The sequence below is a fragment of the Melospiza melodia genome, chromosome 2, assembly GCF_035770615.1.
Source record: "Melospiza melodia melodia isolate bMelMel2 chromosome 2, bMelMel2.pri, whole genome shotgun sequence".
Taxonomy (NCBI): domain Eukaryota; kingdom Metazoa; phylum Chordata; class Aves; order Passeriformes; family Passerellidae; genus Melospiza; species Melospiza melodia.
In genome coordinates, this window is record NC_086195.1 from 69,669,821 (window position 1) to 69,691,145 (window position 21,325).

The 21,325-nt window shown below is 39.0% G+C and overlaps 1 protein-coding gene across 21 annotated transcripts in view; it reads left to right on the forward strand.

Annotated features, from left to right (window-relative positions):
* Nucleotides 1-21,325, forward strand: part of DLG2 (discs large MAGUK scaffold protein 2) — a 984,895-nt gene that overhangs the window by 481,756 nt on the left and 481,814 nt on the right. The window lies entirely within an intron of this gene.

The window sequence follows — 21,325 nt, forward strand, 5'->3', positions numbered from 1 at the left end:
AAGTGAATTAGATTAAACCAGAAGGAAAGTACTCTTATAAATGCTAAGTTAGCTATATCTAGATGCATAAATTTATGGACATTTAATGGGACCATAAAACAGAATTTAAATTTCCTGGCTAACTACTGTTGGTGATTAAAATTAATATGCTATATATTAGCTAAGCACAACACTTGTTATTAAGAATATTTCAGAAATAAATTTCAAAGTTAGTTGATCTCACCACACTTTTCTGTAGTAGCTAAGTCTAATTGGATCAGTCTGCTGGAGGATAGGAGAATAGGAAATAGGAGTCTGGAACCAACATAAAGACTTTAAGTGGTTGGTTAATGCTCATGGTGGAAACAGGATAAAGAGCAGAGCTGCAAAAGGTTTCAACCACGCCCTGGCAGGCTGTTGCACTTTATACAGGGGGCCAGACAAATAGTGCCCAGATTTGAAAGTAGCACCATACAGAAGTTATCCTCCCCCACAATCATGTTAGAATAACGACTGTAACTTTCGATTTGGGTAAATCCATTCTCCCCCTTCGAGAGCAGAGTGAGAGTTGAGCACATTAAAAAGCTCATTGATTAGATGTCTCTGAGACACACACTGCTGGGTGATATATAAACCTCAGTGAAAGATTTCTCTCTATTGGAACATCTGGGTTTAAAAAAATGGTATTTCTAATAGGGATGTTTATTATGAAAAGCATATTCACAAGCCTGGTGTTGTATGTTGTAAATTAAGTATTAAACCCAAACTTTTTTTTTAGCCCTCTGTTTCCCCTGTGAAAGAACTACTGATGCAGCATATCCAGATTAGGATTGATTAACAATTCTGTGAATTTTGCCTAGCAGCTATAATCGTTGGTTGCCATAGCAACTTGGTAGATTAAATCATAAGCTAAAAATCCAGGGGGTTCAATTAAAAATTCTTGTTGAAATTCAAATTCTTTTGAGGTTGAAGTGACCAATGATTCAGTACACGCTTGAGAATTCTCAGGGTTTTCTCTTTTCTCTTCAGTGTAATTTATTAGAAATTAAATGTAAATCTAATATATTGTTTGAGAAATGTTTGCCTATTCGTATTTATTACTGGTGCTGGTGAACTAGGAATAATGAAGCTTTGGGGTTTTGTTACTTAGCAAAGCACAGGCTAAACTTTACCTTACTCAAGGAATAATCTGAGAATAATATTCTCTAGGCTATTTTTCTTGTAGTTGATACTGGGCAGAATTTGTGCTAGCGTTGGTCCTATACATAATTTAAGAAGCAGTGAAGGAATTTAATTCTGCAATGTGCTCCTAAAGGACTTTGGTTTGTTGAATGCTGAAAATACCCAATGTCCAGTGTATGGCTGCAGAGTAGGACCAGGATTTTCTGTTCTTCCTGCTCCAGTTTAGATGTTTTCTGTATTTCTTGGGTAAACAGGGCCTATTCACCTTCTTTTGACCATACTGATCTTTCTGCTACTGATTTCTTATAACTGTGCTGTCTTTTACCTCTTGTAGCTGTTTTCCTATCACCCATGCGACCCTGATGATTTGAGTAGATGCACTTTTCACACAACGCTCTTGAGGGAAGCCTCATTTGGAAAGGATGAGAAAATTGGGGGTTTTCAGCCTGGAGAAGAAAAGTCTCCAGGGTGACCTTACTGGAGTCTTTCAGTACCTGAAGGGAGCCTACAAAAAAGCTAGAGAACAATCTTTTACACAGGCACAGAGTGATAGGACAAAGGCCTGTGACTTTAAACTGAAAGAAAGTAAGTTTAGATTAGCTATTCACCAGAAATTCTTTACTGTGACGGTGGTGAGGCACTGGCACAGGCTGCCCAGAGAAGGTGTGGACATTCCATCCCTGGCAGTGCTCAAGGCCAGGCTGGATGAGACTTTAAGCAACATGGTCTAGTGGAAGGTGTCCCTGGCTATGGCAGCAGGGTTGCAAACAGATGATCTTTAATGTCTTTCCTACCTAAATCAGTCTAGGTTTCTATGATTTATTGTCTGTCAGTCTCTTCCAGTAAAATCTTTGTCGTCCAGGTATTCTGATATGGTGTCAAGAACATAAACCGCAAACACCATGTCAATGCTAACTCCTTGCACAACTCTTTTGTTCTCCCCCTTGCACAAAAGGAGCTAGAAATTAATACATTACTGCTTTCTATTTTCACTTGTTCTAATGAAAAGTTTTTTTCTCTACTTATCTTCCTTTGCTTGGTTCTGAGTTTCAGCAAGGACAGACTCTGCTTTCAGCCACTAAATATATTCCACCATGCCCAAGGGTATTTAGAATCCATTTTAGGCAACATTTTGTGTTACTTCCATCTTCCTTGAAGAGTTGCCACCTCTTTTTCCTCAGTCTGTAGAGCTGAGGAAAAAGAGGTGGCAACGAAACTTTGTCTTGTGGACAAAGAAGAAAGAATGAAGAGAAGAGGAAAGAAGGTGCTTCTTTTAAAAGAACTACTTAAGCAACATAAATAAACAGAAATATGTAGGGTAAGAGAAACATTAATGTTCCTGCAATGTTCCAGACACAGAGAGAAGACCAGTGTTGACCATTTGGTGTGGTAACAGAAGAAGGCAACCCCTTCATTCTTTGTTTAAGTTCTTCTGTTACGTTCTGGGTTTTGGTGCATATCCTACGTGTTATCAAATCTACGGGGAGGATACTCAGCAGCTATTCTGCAGTTATATCTCAATTGTGCTGAATACTGGTGGATTTCATAGATAAAAATGATAGTAATCAGAGAAAGGAAAGTTGATATAAAATTTAATATATTGTCTAGATAAGCGACCAACGCTTGACAGCTGAATATAAAGACAAATCTGAACTCCTTTGGGCCCTCCATCAGCAAGAAATCTCTGCAGTTATATTTTATTCTACAAAATTATCCCTTGAAACCCTTTTAATAATTCCAGCAGTTATAACAAATTATGTTAAATTACAGAGTAGGCCTAAAGCATGATCCTAGAAGCCTCCAAATTCTGAATCTAGTTTAGAACATAAAAGTGTAGCTCTGGGAGGAAAAAAAAAAAAGGGTAAAGTATAGGAATTAAAGCATGGTAAGATAAAAAAGAAGCTTGTCACTAGAAGGTAGTTCTTTCACTTGTGCTAAGTAATCCTCTCAATTATTTTTTTTCATGCTAAAACCTCTTTATATGTTTTGGCTGCGTGAGAGGAACTTTTTGATCATTAAAAGCTAATTAGTGAGGTTCAGTAAAAATAAAAGTTCTGCAACCTCTTTCTATGGAAAGTATTTCCTGGCTTTTCAGTGTCAGTTTTATAATCAACACATCCTTGCAATTTGAGAAACTCATTATTTTTATGTTATTTAATGTTGATGATGGGTTTTGCAATTCCAGAACAGGAATCTTGTGCAGAAGTGCAATGAATTCAATTCATTGCAATAGGTGCAATGAAACCTGGCTTTGCTAAGTTTTTCTGCTGGTGTTGGTGAGAAATCTGTTCTGTTGCTGTGTTATTTACAGAGCTGTTCTGCAGTTCTGCACCATTCTGAAATGACATTCTTTTGTTTTAAAATCTTCATTCTGGAATCACAAGTGTAAAACTCATGCTAGTTTCATCTGTGCTCTACATTTCTTTCTTAATTTCAATTAGTAATTTAAAATTAATCAACTGGGAGTCATCCAGAGGGAAATTTTTGTGATGAATGAATGTGTCTCTCTTGGTTTATTTATCCTAAAATAAGAAAGGCTAAGGGGAAAAGGGACGGGGGATTATTTAGAAATAATTTTGTATATATTCTCGGACATTTAAACAAATTACTATGCATTTATGCATTCTGTCTTTTAGATGTAATTAATACTATGATGTTTTACCTTTCTTTAATTCTGTTGACCCATAAAGCATTTCAGTCTGCACACTTTCAAAGGCTCAGTAAGGATCAGCACTAGCATTGTCTTCTGATTTGATGAAACAAAGGCACAGAGTGGGGAAGGGAACAGCTCAGAGCTGCACAATTTCACGGCTGAGCCAGCAGATCAGCCCAGTTCCCTAAGTCTCTTTCATGCCTTAGCAATTCTGTCCCATCACTAATAAGCAGTATTGTGCATAATAGGTCTTTTTGTTCCAAACTAAACTGTTTGCAACACGTCAGAGATGCTTTAATAGGACAGCAGGATTTCTAACATGATGGATGAGTGCTGAAGGAGCTGTATTACCAGATGTTGGTGGGAGCTCATCTGTCCTAGTAATAGGGACCACATATTGTCAGAGAGCCTGGCTCAGAACTTTGGGTAGCTTGCACGGCAGATATTTTTGAAACACATCTGCAAAGGGGAGGGACCTTAAGCATCATTTAGTTCCAAGCCCCTGCCGTGGACAGGGACATCTTCCACATATTGGTCAGAGCTCCATCCAAGCTGGCCTTGACCTTGCAGGGATGAGGGATCTGTATCTTCTCTGGACAACAAATGTAGATCTCAAAAAAAAAATAAAAAAAATCAAAAGATTCCTTGTGTACTGACACCAGTAAGGAGGCATGTGATGCGCTGCAATATTAAATATTTTCTGCTGTGCATGAGGATTTAAATGAGGGTTATTTTAGCAGATTGATGAAATACCCAGCTCTTCAGCTTCCCTAGAGAAGTAGCTGGGTGACGTTTATCCAAATTATAACAAAATACATGGTTAGCTGAGGTAGAACCAAGCAGTTTTTCATTTGTGTGCTATTCTGCGAACTCATAAAAAACCCTCTAAGCCAAGAAGCCATAATTTAAAAACTTGCACCGTAAGATCCATTGGCCAGGCCTTAGTAAGGAGATGTGCTGATGGAGAGAGATTGCTCTTTAAGACAGCTCTCAATGAGAAAGTGTTAGGAGCAGAGGAGAATGGGTTTGAGTCATGCTGTGGACTTTAACAGATTGCTTTCCAACTGCCTACCCCAAGCAGAGCACTTGCTGGCATGGAGCATGTACTGAAGATGGATATGTACCACGCTGCCTGGCAGGCAGACAAGCAAATCATTGTATCAGCAAGCCAGAAGCGTGATTTTGGTCTCTAAAGCAGGGAGGTAAATGAAGAAATAATTTTAGTTTTTATCTAGGCTGACCTTAAAGATTAGTTCAGTAAATTTTCTCCATTTTCTATATCCTGTCTAGCTACAGGTTTTTAGATATAAATTAAAGACTCAGAAACTCTTTCATTGACATTACTGTGTCAGAGACAAATGTTTGGATTTGGAGGCTTGCTTTCAGTTCCTATCACAGAACTGGGATCAGATTGACACCTTTTTTTCCTGTCAAATTTCTCTCTGATTTCTGCAGTTAATACATAATTTTTATTGTGCATGAATTTATAATAAATTCCTGTCTTTTGCATGTTTGAGATCAAGTTTTCATCTAAGTGCTAAGATCAGGGTGTGAGCTAATAAAGCGCAGTGGCATCCAACTTAACTATTCTATTGCCTTTTTTTGAAAAATGTAAGGCATTAAAATAACATAAATCAATGCTAATAGCCATCACTAGGATATCTTGGATATATCCTTTGAGTTAATATATACCATCACGAAGTCTTAACATAGCAGAAAAATTTAGTCTGAAGTCTTGATTCTGTATTAACTGTACTTATTCAGAGTGCATATGTGAAATGAATGCTAATATTGGAAATATATTTGGTATTGGCATGTTTTACAATGCCTTCCTTGCAGCTTGCAAGAGAACGCTCCGCAGGCATTATTCAGCTTAGCAGGGAAAAAAAATAGTCTTATGAAATTTTAAAGTGATACATTTGGTGATGGTAGAGTAGTCTGGCAGCACATTAATCTTTACAAGGGTTATCTCTCCCTGGTGGAAAACACGTTATTAGGTGCCACTCTTTTAAATCTCCTGGAACTGTATGGACAGGAAGGATGGTGAATGTGTAAACCACCAAGTTTCTGTACAACTTCAGTTCCTGAATATTTAAAGTCTGTGACTAAGCACAAACTTTAAATAAGGCTACCCTGGCTATTGTCAATTATCATCTTCAAATATGTGATTACACTTGCAGCCAGAGATTCTGGTGAAGAAATTAAATATACTCAGGGAAAAAAAAAAAAAAAAAACTGGGGCCAAGACTGGCTTAGCAGTAAGCAGTCTTACTTAAAAGTAAGACTGTTAAGCAATACAGGAGGTTTATGCTGATGGTCCTATGTAAGACAAGGATTTTTTCTTCAATAGCTACTGAAAAGTCCAGCAGAATTCCCAAGAGTGCACAGCCAGAGAGCGTGAATGTATACATTGATTTTTAAAAACATATTTGTTTTGCATATATTTAAAGTACAATAGGATGATCTTATGCTTCTCTTAAGTCAACTGATCATCTGTGTCTGGGGAACACCAGATGTTTTCAACTCATTGTTTAGAAAAAAAACCTTTTGGAAGTAAGAGCCAAGCAAAATATACTAAGATGTCTTTAAAAGTCACCAATAATAAATCAAATGTTCTGAGTGTTACTTCTACCTGTCATCATTTCTTGCCTAGAAGGGATGTAATTACATATTCCTGACTGTCAACTCATGAAAAAACCACAAGAGAGCATTTCTTCTCAGCAGTGTAGGATGCTTACAAATGCTATTGCAAGGTGTGACTTACCTGGTTTTTGGACTAAAAGTGAGATAGCTCAGTCCAAGCTTGACACTACTGGTCCAATGATAGTAGAAAAAAGTAAGCTGGTTTTGCTTACAAAAGCAAAAATGTGTTGATGTTTTTGTGATGGTTTGTCCAAGATGATGTGAGCAGTGACAAAACACTTTCAGAAATCCCAGGAACTCTGCACTGGCAGGAGACAGGGCTTGAAGTGATGCTTGCAGGTGCTGATGGATTTTTAGGGATGATGCAGTCCACATCAAGTCCCAGTCTGGCAATTAGGAAGGACGTTCTGCAGGGTGCAGCATCTGGAAGGAGTTGAACTGCTTTGAAGCAAAACATGATTTGATTATCCAGGGAGAAAGAGCACCTGAAAGAATCTTGGTCTAGGAGTAAATTGTGCAATTTATCACAGCTAATGGCTTTGCAAACATTTCTGAAAATTATTTTGCAACTATAGCTTAAAATCTCCGTCTGTACTATATAAGGCTAAGATGTTTTGAATAGCTGTAAAGACACCCAGGCACAGACTAACTTGAGCCAAACAGGAGCTATTCTGGCTTCTACTTTTGAAAACAAAACACACAACAGAAAAAAAGTAGCCGCTCTTTGATCATGGCAATTTTCCCAGTACCATCCATGAGTGTCAGTTCTGCCATAGTGCTTGAACAGCACTGTGGGAGGTACTGACCTTCCCAAATAATTATGATTTTTTACAGAAGGGAGTGATCCAGAATTCTCCCTGTGGCAAGGCCTGTATAACCCACCAAAATGGCATTGCTTAGTTTGGAAGTGGTGCCAAACTGCTGGTCAAACTAACTTATTTTCCTACATTGTGCTGGATCTGTCTATGTCTATGGGATTCAGCAGCTGATCAGGCATATTACTGAAAAAAAAACACTTTATAATCAGAATATTTTAAAAAGTTAATATTTCTTTAGCAAGTATGTATTTTTTTTTTTAAATTTCTGGCTGGTTTAGGATTTCTTCACACATCTTCTGCCATATTCTGAGCATTTCCTTTTGAGGGGAGACAAGAAAAATACTCTATGGAGTCAATAAATAAAATGTACAATCAAAACAAAGGAATGTCCCCTCATCTATTCTTTTTGGATTTTTTCTTTGTATCATGGTGAAAAAATTTTGAAGATAGACTCTGCGATTCCTGAGTCATAAACATAAAACATTCTCTCATGAACTGAAAACCTCTGAGGTAGAATGAGATACTTAAAAAGTGCTTGAAGAATGACAGATCTTTAATGAATTATGAATATGGTATTGACCTTTTTTTTCTTTAACAACTTAGTTGGTAGATGTTTTGTTGCACTTCAAAAAGTTGCCTAATTTTTACTTCACAAAATATTACTGCTTAAGTCTTACAGAGTGGAAGTACAGGCAAAAGAATTTAGGGAAAAAAAAAAAAGCCAGATAACCTTCTTCAGCTCTTGTGAGAGGTCTTTGCTTGAGGGAGTCAAAAAATAGAGGTAATGAGGTGTTGGGAGGAGAGGAATTCAATGAAGTTCAACAAAGGCAAGTGCAGAGCTGCTCTTGGGGAGGAATAACCTCATGAAACAATACAGGTTATCTGCTGGAAAGCAACTCTGCAGAGAAGGACCTGGGCACAACAATCTATCCGGGAGCCAGCAGTGTGCCCTAGGGGCCAAGAAGGACAGTGGTGTCCTGGGATGCATTGGGAGGAGCACTGCCAGCAGGTCACATGAGGTGATCCTGCCTCTCTACTTATTCCTGGTGAGGCCACACCTGGAGTACTGTGTCCAGTTCTGGGCTCCCCAGGACAAGGCAAAATGCAGCTGATGGCTGTGGAGATGACAAGGGGACTGGAGTATCTCTCCTGTTAGGAAAAGCTGAGGGAGTTGAGCTTGTTTAGCCTGGAGAAGAGATGATTAAGAATCGATCTCATCAATACACATAAATATCTCAAGAGCAGGTGTCAAGAGGATGGGGCTGGGTTATTTTCAGTGGTGCCCAGCAACAGACATAAACTGAAATGCAGGAAGTTCCATCTGAATACAAACAAAAACTCTTTTACTTTGACGGTGACAAAGCACTGGAAGAGGCTGCACAGAAAACTGTGCAGTTGGAGTTTGCTTCCCTGGAGATACTAAAAATCATTCTGGACGTGATCCTGTTTAGCCTGCTCTATGTGAGCAGGTGCAGGTGCATTGGAACTAGAGGTCCTTCCAACCCCAACCATCCTGTGATTTATGGGAGCAGTTTGAAAGGAATGACATGGTGTCCAGTTTTTATCAAGCAGAAAGACATCATAAATGAAAAGTGAACAAATACCTAAGGAGAGAAATTAAAGAGGGACTCTGACAAATTTAGATGGGTACTCAGACAAGAGAGCCTGGTCTCTGTACATCTGTAGTTAAGGGTTTTTTTATGGGAAATTTGACAGAGAATTAATACACCTCAACTTATCTGTGTAGAAAGCTCCAAATTGTGTGCTACCCATGGCCCTAAAGACAAAGGACTAAGGAAGAGGAAAACCACAGCAATTGAAGGTTGGGTGGCTGGGACAGTTGTCCCTATTACAGCAGTGCCAGGAGCTGCTAGCTCAGGCCAATCAGCAGTTTAACGTTGGGCATTAAAAATAGTAGAAAATAGTAACAATCTAATATTATCAAAGAGGTGGAGAAGAAAGCAAAGTCACTGTAGCTTGAGACTGTGCTCAAAGCCAGGCTGGACGAGGACCCTGGTCTAATGGAAGGTGTCCCTTCCCATTGCAGGGAGTTGGAATGAGATGATCTGTAAGGTCCCTTCCAAACCAAGCCATTCTATGACTCCAATATTTTTTTCACATTGTCGGTACAAAGAAAATGCTTTGGTTTTCAGCATTAAGCCTTTTTTGAGTGAATTCCAGATATAGATTTCCTAAAAATATATTAAAATTGGAAAATCCTTATGCTTCCTTCTTGAAGACTACAAAGCATTACTGTTTGAAACAATAGCCTCCAGAAAAGTGTACCTCTTGGAAAATTCAAATATTTTTGAGCTTTTCTAAAATGATTCAAGTTGTGTTTCAGAGTGACACCTTGTGCTGCTAACGCTTTATTCAGCAATGCTGTGCGAGAGGTCATGACATCCATCTTGTGCAGTAACTTAGAAAATAAAGTGACTCACAACTGCACATCTGACACACCCCAGGCTTTGGCCTCTCTCTTTCCACTCCTATTGCCCTAGTTATCTTGCCAGACTGTCTGTAAATGTGTCTTGGAGACAGACTGCTGTTACATGTTGGCCTAGCTATTTTACTCTCATTTTCTTCAAATCTTTTCGCCTAAGGATGGGTGTATTCACTTCTGATAGCTGCCAAATACAAGCATTTAAAAAGTTGATAAAAGTTCTGGCCTAGATATCCATGAGGCTATTTATTTTATGCAAAATTTTAATCAGTAAATCACTCATCTAAATAATCATAAATCCATAAATTGCCTACACTTCTTGGATGGGCAAACCACTTACATTTCTGATTCCCAAAGCAAAATTGATATTTATTAATCAACCTGTCTGCCTCAATAATAAACTCCTATAGCTCTCAGTGTGTGGCCTCATAAAAGGTTTTGTAAAAATATGCTCCTCCCTAAGAGATTTGGACCAGCTGTTAGGCAAGCCAGCTGAGCAGCTCTCCTGAGTTCCAGTCTAATTAGAGTTGTGCAGAAAACTGCATGTTTGCTCTTTAAATCTTATAGGTATAATGCTTCAGTTCACAATAAAAATGTGATCCATATTCTCTGTTTTCTCTCCAGAAATGTCCTGCCACATGTGAGAATTAAAATTTGGCTTTTAAAAAATACTACTGATGTATATCCCAACCCAGAAGTGGGTTTTATTTATTCATAAAAACATGTAAGTGGCCGTAGGAAAAATGGTGAAAAATTCAGACAATTTAATATCCTGGTCTATGCCCACAGCTCTCAAAGGACAGAGTGATGGTTCTTGAACAGCTTCTCCCCTAAGTGTAGGATAAATTACATCAGAGTTAAGTTCCAGAATCAGTATTTATTCATAAATGACTTTGGGCCTTTTATGGTTGTTATATTTACTTCCATTGACCTGTGGTGCACTTCTAAAGTACTTTCACGTGTATTAAGAAGCCTAATTAGCTGAAAGATATTACTTTTTGAAGTTTTCTGTAATATCTTAGTCTTCATGCTTTTTAAAGAAGTTAGGTTGGATGAATCAAATGTGCGCGACTTTTGCAGTGTATAGATTGAACTTTCTTTCCAGCTGTGGAATTATTTGTAGGTTATTTGGTGAAGATGACAATAGCTAGATATGTTTTAAATTGCTAAACCTTTAGGTTTTGTATTCAGTTCTGTTTGGAGCATGGAAACCTAGTCAGGGCCCTTGTCTGAAGTGAATATTTAATCTTTTTAAAATTCCTGTATAGTTTCAAAAACTATGAAATACTCTTAAGCAGAATAGCTCTACCATAATGCAGAAGGGGCTCTACTATAGGCAGCTGAAAAAGTGTTTTTTGTTTGGCTAAACTCCCATTTAAATCAGTGGGAGAAGAGAATTTAACTCAGGAATTATAGGGTTTGGAGTGTTTGAAGTGAAATATCCTTCAGACTATCCTAAGTATAAATTTATCTATCCTATGTACATATCTATCTATTTTTCTAAATTATTACTGGGAAAATTGTGGGTCATAGTATCAATTAACTACAAATTTTACAGAAGCTAAATCTACTTTAGGAATATACTGATTTAAAATAATGTTATATAATATAACAGTGATTTAGAGTAATATTTTACTTACAATCCTGATTATAAAGCCTGCCCAAGAAGAATACATAAGTAAAATAGCTATTAAAAATGATATTCAATAAAATTTTAACACTGTATTGATTGCTCTAGACTAGAGCCTATCAATGCATATAAAGCAGATGGACCAGATGTTTAAATGTAGCTCAGATTATATTATATCAGCTTTAACTGCCTGCCTCACACTATGCATAGAAAATCACAGGGGGAAATTACCTTTCTTTCTGAAGGCCAGAACTCTGTAAGTAGTTTGTAAACAGTATTTTTATCCTGAGCTTCCAGAAGGTAAATACCTTCTTGTAATTTTGGGCCAGTTTCACTTAAGTGACTTTGTTTACATAGATTTCAAGCATTGCTTGAAATTGACTTTTTTTTTTTTTTCCTTTTCCAGTCTCTGAATTTGCATTTGTAATGTAGCTTGTCTTGCCACTGTGCCATGTTCAGTGCTTGTGTAACTAAAAATGCAGATCTCTCTCAGCAAAGCACATTGCACATTCCTAAACGTACAGCTGCAGAGGCTGAATCCTAGGCTGTGTGCCCTGTCCTAGAAACAGCTGAAATGGGGACTTCTAAAGGACTGCCTGGCATTCTGTATCTCTTTACATGAGCAAAGAGGTGTGAGATTTAACATGTGATATATCCATTGATATTTATCCATGATATATTGCCTGGGATGTGCTTTGAGCATGCAGAGGATGAGCATGCTCTTACACACACGTGGCCTGGTGAAATCCCACAGGTAGGAATAGCTGTGTATTGCTGTGGAGGTGTTGTCCTGGATTACACTGAGGTAATGCATTCATGTAGCACTCAATTTGTGTTGTCATGCTCTGTCCCAAGCTTTAACAAGGATCTACTGTTCATAATAGATGAGATAATCAAAAGGTGTATTCCTTTAGCACTCTTCAGACTGAGACCATCTGAGACTGAAAGATTGTGCTGCCTGTTTATCTCATCTTTAAATCACATCAAATTACCCAGACATTCGTTTAATGCATTTGCAATCTACCATCTTTTTGTTGTCTTCCTGCAGCATTACTGTGGGCAGAGAACCTTCTCCGTAAGTTCTTAGTACTTACACCATTACTTTTAAGGAACTAAAAAGGCATAAAGACCTATTTTGTACTTGAAAGGGTAGGCTTGAAAGTAGGAAGTAGACATGTCAGAGAGGGCACTTAAACAAAATAACAGCTTTGGCAGTCATATGTGCTTAACTGAGTGAAATGAGTGTGGGAGGGTTAGGCAGGTTAGTGCCAGGTAGGCAGGCAGCTGGGGGCAGTCCCCTCAGCACGCATTGCACGGGGCTTGGTGTGATACAGATGTGCTCTGGATCAGAGCTGGTGCCCACAATCATGCAGACTGATTGCTGTCTCTAAGGACAAGACTGGGAGGTTGGGACAGCCAGCAGTGTCTGGGAGCCTGAACCCACGAGGATAAGGCACTGCTCAGAAGTCTGTGCCCTTTTATGACTTTTTCCTTCACTGAACTTTTCAAGACTTTGAATGGCAAAGGGGAAGAAAGCGGAGAGAACAGATTGTTTCTCTTAAGGTGAGAGCTCTTCTCCAGTGCTGGAAATGGGATTTTGGCACATTGCTCATTATGCTTGTCTGGAAGCAGAAAGCATTTTAGAGCTTTTGGTTCAGTTCAATGTAGATCTGGTTCCCCTAGAGACACAGAAAAATAATTGGAGTCCTTGGAGATACTTGTTCTGGTGCACCACTGTGTGCAGGGCAGAGATGTGTTGTGCAAGTGCGTTTATTAAATCTTTTCTGCATTTAGCTGTGGGGAGTGGTGGAGAAACAGACCTTCAATCAGCTTTGGTTTTGCGTCTGGGAGGTCTAGGCATGAAATATGGTGCTTTTTAGGATGCTTGAATAATGAGAAGCAGGGACTTCTTGCTTTTGTGGTCCTTTGTCTCCTTATGATCTTTTCCATAAGTTCACATGAGGTCATTCTAGAATCTTTGTGGTGTCTTCTGACATGTGACAAGACAACCAATGTATGCAGCTTGGAAAAATTCAATTTGCAGAAAGGTGTGGAAGAATCTTTGATCTTTGATTTGGCAGATCTTTGAGGCTGCTAGATGTATGAATCAAATAAAAGTATTTTCAGTGAGTTGTGCAGAACAGAAATTTTAAAAATATCTGTTGACTGGGATCCCAAGGGAAAGTTAAATGTAAATGTAATTTAGACAGCAGTATTGACAGCCCTGCAGAAGGCTGAAATGTTCTGATTTTTTGATGAAAATGAAAGATAAATATTTTGACAATTTCAAGGAACATTTTCTCAATTTTCTACTGGTTAGAGATCTCAAAAAGTTTCTGTTTTCTTGAAACACTCAGATTAAATTTAAAAACTTCAAAGTGTTTGGAACGATGCTATTTTTTATTCTTGTCCTACAAAACTATCATAATTTTTTTGGATTTTTTAAAATCAGCTCTAGTCCGTCTCTTGTGGAAGTATATCTCACTAGCTGTATACTATTCTCCTGGTTTTCCAGTGCCAAAATCCTCTGCAATGAAAAATTTCCCACCACCACCATCTTTGTCCTACCAACTGGGCTTTGCACTCAAATGGAATTGAATAAGAAAATGTGATGTGACTAATTTTCTCTTGTCCTTTTTTTCACATAAAATTAATTAATTAACTGAAGCAGGTCAGACTGATAATTCTTTATTTTAGATTGTAGTGTTTGCTATATTTCTTTCTGCTTCTGAATATCTTGTAGTTTTAAGAGGAATAACGCCTTGTCCTTAACTTTGTATTTCCTTATAGTTCCTTTATCTTTTGATCAAAATGGATATAACACAATCCTTTGTGACATTGCTGAAATGGACCTTTTCATGTCTCACATTGCAATGAACCATTTGTGTAATCAGGTTTGATGTGGACTTTCACAGACCTTTCAGCAGAATTCAGTATGATTCTGTATCAACCAGTGAGGGGGTAGATGTTCTTCTTTCTACAATGCCTTCTCTGACAATAATTCACATTTGTTAAAATTTCTATCTTTAGACTATTCCAGTGTGGTAGAGCTTTTTTTTTTTTTTTTAATTTTAAGAGTGAGCAGCTGGCTTGCAAAGAGTAAATAATCTCATGCAGAAGAATTTTAGCAGAACTAAGGGAGAAAACCTGGTTCTTGGTCTGCTGTGGTTTGGACTCTCCTCTCTTGCTTTGCTTGGGCAACAGAAGTGTGGTGAGTCAGTTCCAAAAACAAGAAGATGTCTTCCATGTCTCTGACTCCAGGAAGCAAAAATTGCAGACAGTCCTGCATAAAGACTTGTCATCTGTCCCTCATACTTAGTAGTAGAACATCTTATATTTGTAGGAATTAACTACATCCTTTTCCTTCATGTTTCTTCTCTTTTGCATTTTAGCATGAAAACATTGCTTTTCTAAACCTGTGTCCAGAATCTAAAATGTTCAGCATTGCTTTAAAAACTTGCCTCTGAAGTCCTTTAACTTCCAAGTGATACTGGACTGTTGGACCACACAGGACCTTTTCCCAGGAGCTGTGAGGACCACAGCCTAGAAGAGCTGAGGACAGGGATAAAGACAAGAACTGAAATGAAAACTGGCAGCAGCCATTGTCTGTTGCATTTGGTGTCCACATGTGGGTTCCTCTCCAAGAAGCATTAAAAATCCAGTCAGGAGGCCCTGGAGGGGAGGGGCTGCTCAGCTGGAACATGATCCAGGCAACAGCAGAATTGGAAATGGTTCCACCCGGGAGTGGGGAGCTGCTGCTTTGGCAGAGGCTGGAAGAGGGACTGAGAGCAACGCAGCCTGAGAGATGACAGGGAATGGTGTGCATGGGCTGCATGGACTCTGCTGCTGCTCAGGAACGTGCTGCTGAGTGGGCTCAACCCACGCAGGTACACGTGTGTCTGCCTGCAGGGAGATGCTGGCATGAGATTTCAGCTATCCTGTTATATCTCATCACTTGTGATTCCTTAATGCTTCGTAATTCAGGGCAACCTGGCTTCTTGTGCATGAGGGTTTTCTAGAGAGCTTGAACAATGGCAAGTTACATTCACCTTGAACCTTTAAATAATGCTGGGTCAAAGCAGTCAGTGTGATTCTCTGGTTTGGTGCCTATAACTTGCAGTGTTTATGCTTAAACTGACTTTTTAATTTTGCTCTTGGGGATGATAAAGCAAAAGTGAGATTTAAGGATGCCTTTGAAAGGAAAGACAGCTTGTCATCAGCCAGGAATAAAATAATGTTTAAGGTGGGATGATATATATTCCCATGCTTGTTCCTGCACATGTTTCTTTGGGGTTCTTTGGTGACTAGCAGTGAGATGAACAGCTCTTTATAGGCTGCCTGACTTGCTGTTTCTAATAAAGAATTCATATGGAAATTATGTATGTCAGTGCCCCTTGTGGGTGGCTGTATGGACATTTCCAGCTCTCCTGCTTCTCACTGGATCTAGACAGGAGAGCTGTGGCTGGCATAGGACTGAGAGAGAGTGCATGTCACATCTGCCTGGCTTTGGCCATGGCAAGCCACGTGGCCACACCCTGGGTCAGAGATTCTGGGCTCCAGTCAGTGTGCAGATTCTCCAATTTCCTGTATTTTGGTTACCGAGTCACTTTGTGCCTTTATTTGTCCCCTCCCAAAGCAGAGATGAGTCCACCATCACAGAGGGTTATGTATAAACAACAAGAAAACAAATGTACTTACATGCTGCAGGGTGGGAGGCACACACACAGAGCTGCAATATAAGTGTTTCCACACTGAATTCAGTTTTGCTGAGGATTATATTTGGCAAGTGCCTTGCAAGATGCACTGGTGACACACATAAGCACTGCTCGCAGTCTGTGGTTCCTCCTTCTTTTCTCTCCCCAAGGATAAATTTTGTAGTTTATATTATTTCCCGTAGGAGTACTTGCCATGCAAATGTATAACTGTGCTACATACACAGTGCTTTGATTTGATACAAGTCTGAGCAGCGTAATGGCACATCCGAGGATTCGATACACCATTTTGATTGTGATTTCTTAACACAGCAGGAAGAAATTTAAAAATTTCTATTAGAAAGGTGAGGCAGAAAGCAATTTGTGCTGAACCAGGGACAAATAGGGAATAAACTGGCATTTTTCAGATTTTTAGTTATTTTTTTAAGGCTGCCTAGGGTTGTTGTATTACTTCTGTGACTCACTGGAGTTTCCTACGCACCAGCAGAAACTAGAGCTGGAAATCAATTTTTAAAATTAAAATTAAGTGCTGTAATTATGTTTTTCTCCATTCTAAGACTTAACAAATAGAAGAGGAAAAAGAACTGCCTGGATTTAAAACTTAGTCTGTTACACCATTGTGCTGTAAAAGTGCTAGAATGCATTCTCAGGGATGTGCTGAGTCTCAGTGTCTAGCACAGCACTTACTTTATTTCCATTTCCCGTCCTTCCACAGTTAAAGCTCTATTTCAAGCAATTTTGTAGCAGACCTCCTCATCCTCTCTTCTATTGACCTGTTGCACCACAGGTAGCAAGTTGAGTGCCATCTACCCCATCAAATAATAGAAGAGCAGAATAATAGCAGTGATAATTGCATGGCAGAGTGCAGGCACAAAATATTTGGCGCCTCACACTTGAAGGAGGTCCAGAGGAAAAAAAATGCTTGCATTTTATTTTTTTACTGCTCTGAAGTCTTGTGACATTGTGTATGAAATTCCTAATGGCCTCTGCTAGAAGACAGCTCTGCTATGCATCAGGAGAGGTGACAGAGGACATGTCTGCATGCAGTATCTTCTGTTTTAAGAGGAAATTAGACCTGGGGCAAACTTGTAATGTCACATCTGGGTTTCTGAAAGCGTAATTTCTAAAGAGAAATGATTTGGCACAAGAAATATTAAGGGAGTAGAAAAATTTAAATTGGAAGAGAAGAGTATGAACCTCTGTCATCCCTAATATGCAGCACTTCATTTTCCCTTTTTTTTCCCCCATTTTATCCCATCTCTTCCATCATCTTGTGCTTCTTTTTTTTTCTCCCTGTTCCCTTCTGTGCAACATTTCTTTGTCAGGATAAGTGACTGTTCTAGAATCATTGCACTATATTCTTGCCATTGACTTAGATGTTCCAAGGAAGCATTTAGCTTTTAAGAAACTCAGATTTCATCTGTAACACTCAGGACCAAGAGGTAGAGTTTTAAAAATTTTATTGTAGAAAAGCAATGTTATGAAACATCATAACTGGTAGGAAATAACATAACTAGAAATTTACATACTCTGCAGTGGTAGGACTGCACCTTGAATCCTGTGTTTAGTTCTGGGCCCCTCACTGCAAGAAGGACATTGAGGGACTGGAGAGTGTCCAGAGAAGGGAAAGGGAGCTGGGGAAGGGTCTGGAGCACAAAACTGGTGAGGAGTGGCTGAGGGAGCTGGGGGTGTTTATCTTGGAGAAAAGGAGGATCAGGGGATATTCCTCTCTATAAATACCTGAAAGGAGGCTGCAGTGAGTTGAAGGTTGGTCTCTTCTCTCAGATAATAAGCAATAGGATAAGAGAAAATTACCTCAAGTTTCATCAAGGGAGATTTAGTCAAATACTAGGAAAAAAATTCCTCATGGAAAGACTTGCCAAGCATCAGAACAAGCTGTCTAGAGAAGTGGGTTGAGTCACTGTTCCTGAGGCATTTACAACATGTGTAGATGTGGTGCTTATGGATATGGTTGGACTCAATAATCTTTCCAACCTCAGCGATTCCGTGATTCTATTCTGTGATAATCCTTCAATCTGTAGCAGGCTGTGTTCTGCCTTGACCAAAAAAAGAAGTCTTAATGTCTTCTGGTGGTGCTGACTCTTACTTTTGTGAGAGTGCCATGGGTTTTCTCTAAAGATATTCTTTGTTGCATTAAGAGGAAGAACATTAGTCCATTTCCCATTGTTTAGAGGGAAGAATGAAAAATCAGGTCCTTACAAAACCTTGGGTCTTCCATCTACTTAAAGAATAGTGAGGTCTGAGAGCCTACAATTTATATCTTCTGGACTGAATAGCAGACATTTAGATTCCTGTCTTTTCTCCTATTCTGGTCATTAAAGACTATGTCTTGGCATCATGTAGCTGTGTAAGATAATTAGTTGTGCTGGGGATGGGAAATGGTTGCTTGTACAGTGAGCCAAATCAATATCTGTTGTTGCCTTGTGCTAATAAAAACAAATCTAGCTACCTTAGATTCTCAGCTGCAGCTCTGCTCCTGTACCCACAGCTGTGGAATGTTAACAAATAAACCTTTAAGTGATTGTTTCATATCTTAAGTGTTTCATTTTTAACTTGTTCCATCTCCTGCCCATTTCACTGGAAACAGTTCTGCAAACCCTGAATGCTAATCTTTCCATCCGTCTTCCCATTCTTACCAGGAAGGCATTATTTATGACTGAACTGTATTTGTATTTTAAATGGCCCTGTCATCACATTTTATGACTACTGTGTGTATATACTCAGATAGAGGTTGGAGAGAACCAGAATCCACAGCTAACATCCATCTTCACCACAGGTGTGTGAGGGGGAGGTTGGCACCCCACGTGTGTGCTGTGAGAAGTTATCCCTTAACAAGGGAAAATTAATGCTCTGTCTAAAGCAAAGCCAGGCTTCTTCCCAAGTGCTGCTTAAGTAAAGCAGCACTGTTAAAATTGAAAAAGGAGGCAAACTGTCAGAAGTACTGGTGATACTCAGGGCATACAAACAGTTGGCAAGGTGTTTGAAACAACCATCTGTTTCGGTACCCAGCATCAAGTGCCGTTGCTTGCGATGTTGGGGAGCCATGTCATAAAAGTAATATGATTCAACAGCCTGCCTGCTCTGTGCTTACACCCATGTGCCCACTTGTGGTAAGACCATTTCTTCTCATAGAGGCAGAAGAATGACATTTAATGTATGGTTTGGATGTGTTTTGGTTTACCAAAAACCACCAGCTCATTTGCAGCACACAGCTCCTTGTAAAATCTGCTCTTAACTGATTATCTCCTGTCTGTGATAATATTGCTGCTCAATGGCATGCATCTCTCTGTCCTTGTAATGTAGCACTTCAGTGAGCAAGCTAAAGTATGTATTACTCCTGTGAGGAGACAGCAGCTGGGAGTTCCAATTCTTCTAAAGCAGCTCAGCTTGTAGCACTTCTGTAAAATGCAGCCTTCGTTATGGTTACAGTAAAATATTCATAATCATAAACTCCCTTGGTACCAGTACAGCCCTAATAAACCTGCTATTGGCAATGTATGGCAGACTGCTGCCTGATGGAGCTGTAAGGAAATGGCTTGCAGTCTGGCCATTGCTGTATTTGAGGGTTTGGATAGATCTGCAAATGCATGCTAACAGTTAAACTGTATTTCTGATTAGAATCAGGATTAGGTATTTGGCAAGATTTATTCTTCCCGATCTAACATTTTCAGTGGGTGGAGAAAATTACCTCCCTATTGCTTTGTCATTATTTCTTAAATGAACAATGTATTCTATTCTTTTTCCTTTAAGTGGGATGAATTGGGGCTTTTTATTAATCCCTAATTTTCCTGAATAAATAGTTCAGTAAAGCTGCTAATGTTGATGATAAAAGTCATAAAAAGGAAGTTTTATTGTTTAATGAGTATTTCCTTCGATTTTCTCAGCTTCTGAATATACATAAGACTATATAAGTAGTTGTTTGGGAGAATGTACCCTTTTTTGGTGTAGTGCAGTGATTTCAAATTATGCTCATTCTGTTCATAAAAGCATGGGAGCAGAGTGGGAGAAGTGTTCTACTGTTTATCTATATACTATGTAAGTTTTTTTTTTCCTGTTCCTTTAACATTTATAGTGTTGGTTAAGCTGTGTAATGATGTTGCTTCTCCTTTTCTGCACTTTTTTTTTTTCCCTACCATCGTTTCCTTGCAATGGTATTGCAGCTAGAAACTAGGTCTCTGACTTCTTCCTAAATATTTCAGGCCATGTTTGTTCCTTCTCTTGTCTACCCTTCTCTCTGGTTTTGGACATCATCATCCCCCAAATAGGGAGAATGGTGAGGGTCTGCTATATGGCATAATGAAGGTTTTCTCACCTTGGAGAGTCCATCTTACTGTCAGCCTAGATATTTGAGAGCTAAAGTGGTGTTATGGAAAGACAGCTCCTCTATAGTAACCATATCCTAAATGAGACATGAATTTACTCCAACTTGTGGTCTTAAAACTTTCTGGCTGCCAGGATCAATTAAATATTTGAATTGGAAGTAGTTAGGAACTATTCCCTTCCCAGAAATACCACCAGTTACCAAATATTTTGTCAGAAGGTTTTAGATGTCAAGTAAGAATCAATCATACACCTTGGAGTTACCTTGAAAAAACCCTCACTATCTAAGAATTTCAATTTAGTTAACCAACTTACCATTTTAAAAAGTGTTGAGGAATTCTTTGAACTCCCTGTAATCTTAACAGAACTGAGGAGTATGTGCCTTCAGGCTCAAAGCTTGAGCAGTGCCATCCCGGTACAGTACCTTGGATGTTCTATCTAAGTTACAAGTGGGAGTGGAATGTTTTCCCTTTTGATTTCATGTGCTCTGGAGAAAATAGTTTCAGCCATTCTCTGAAAATCCTGGGGCAGAAAAGGTGTTTCCTTGGCCCCAAGAGCCCTATACTAAATTGCTCTGCCTTTATTTCCTTTGCCATGAATCGATTAATTTTGGGTTGCTCTTTACTGTGGAATAGCACAGTAGAAATTATTGCTGCACGTGTGCATTCCAGTGCTGCAGGCAGGACAGCAGTGGTTCTCCTGATGTTGGTATCTCCACACTTGTAAGTGGGAGGGCACTAGGCAGGACTTGTCTTCTAAGTGCTATCAAATACAGCACATAACTGTAAACCTTGTAATTTACAGCCTTGGTACTGCATCTGACTGGGAGGAACATCTGGTTTGTCATATGTCTAGAGAGAGCAGAGTGTGCTTCTGCTTATTGTTGAGCCATTATAACTGAGGAGAGATGCAGGGGTTAAAGCT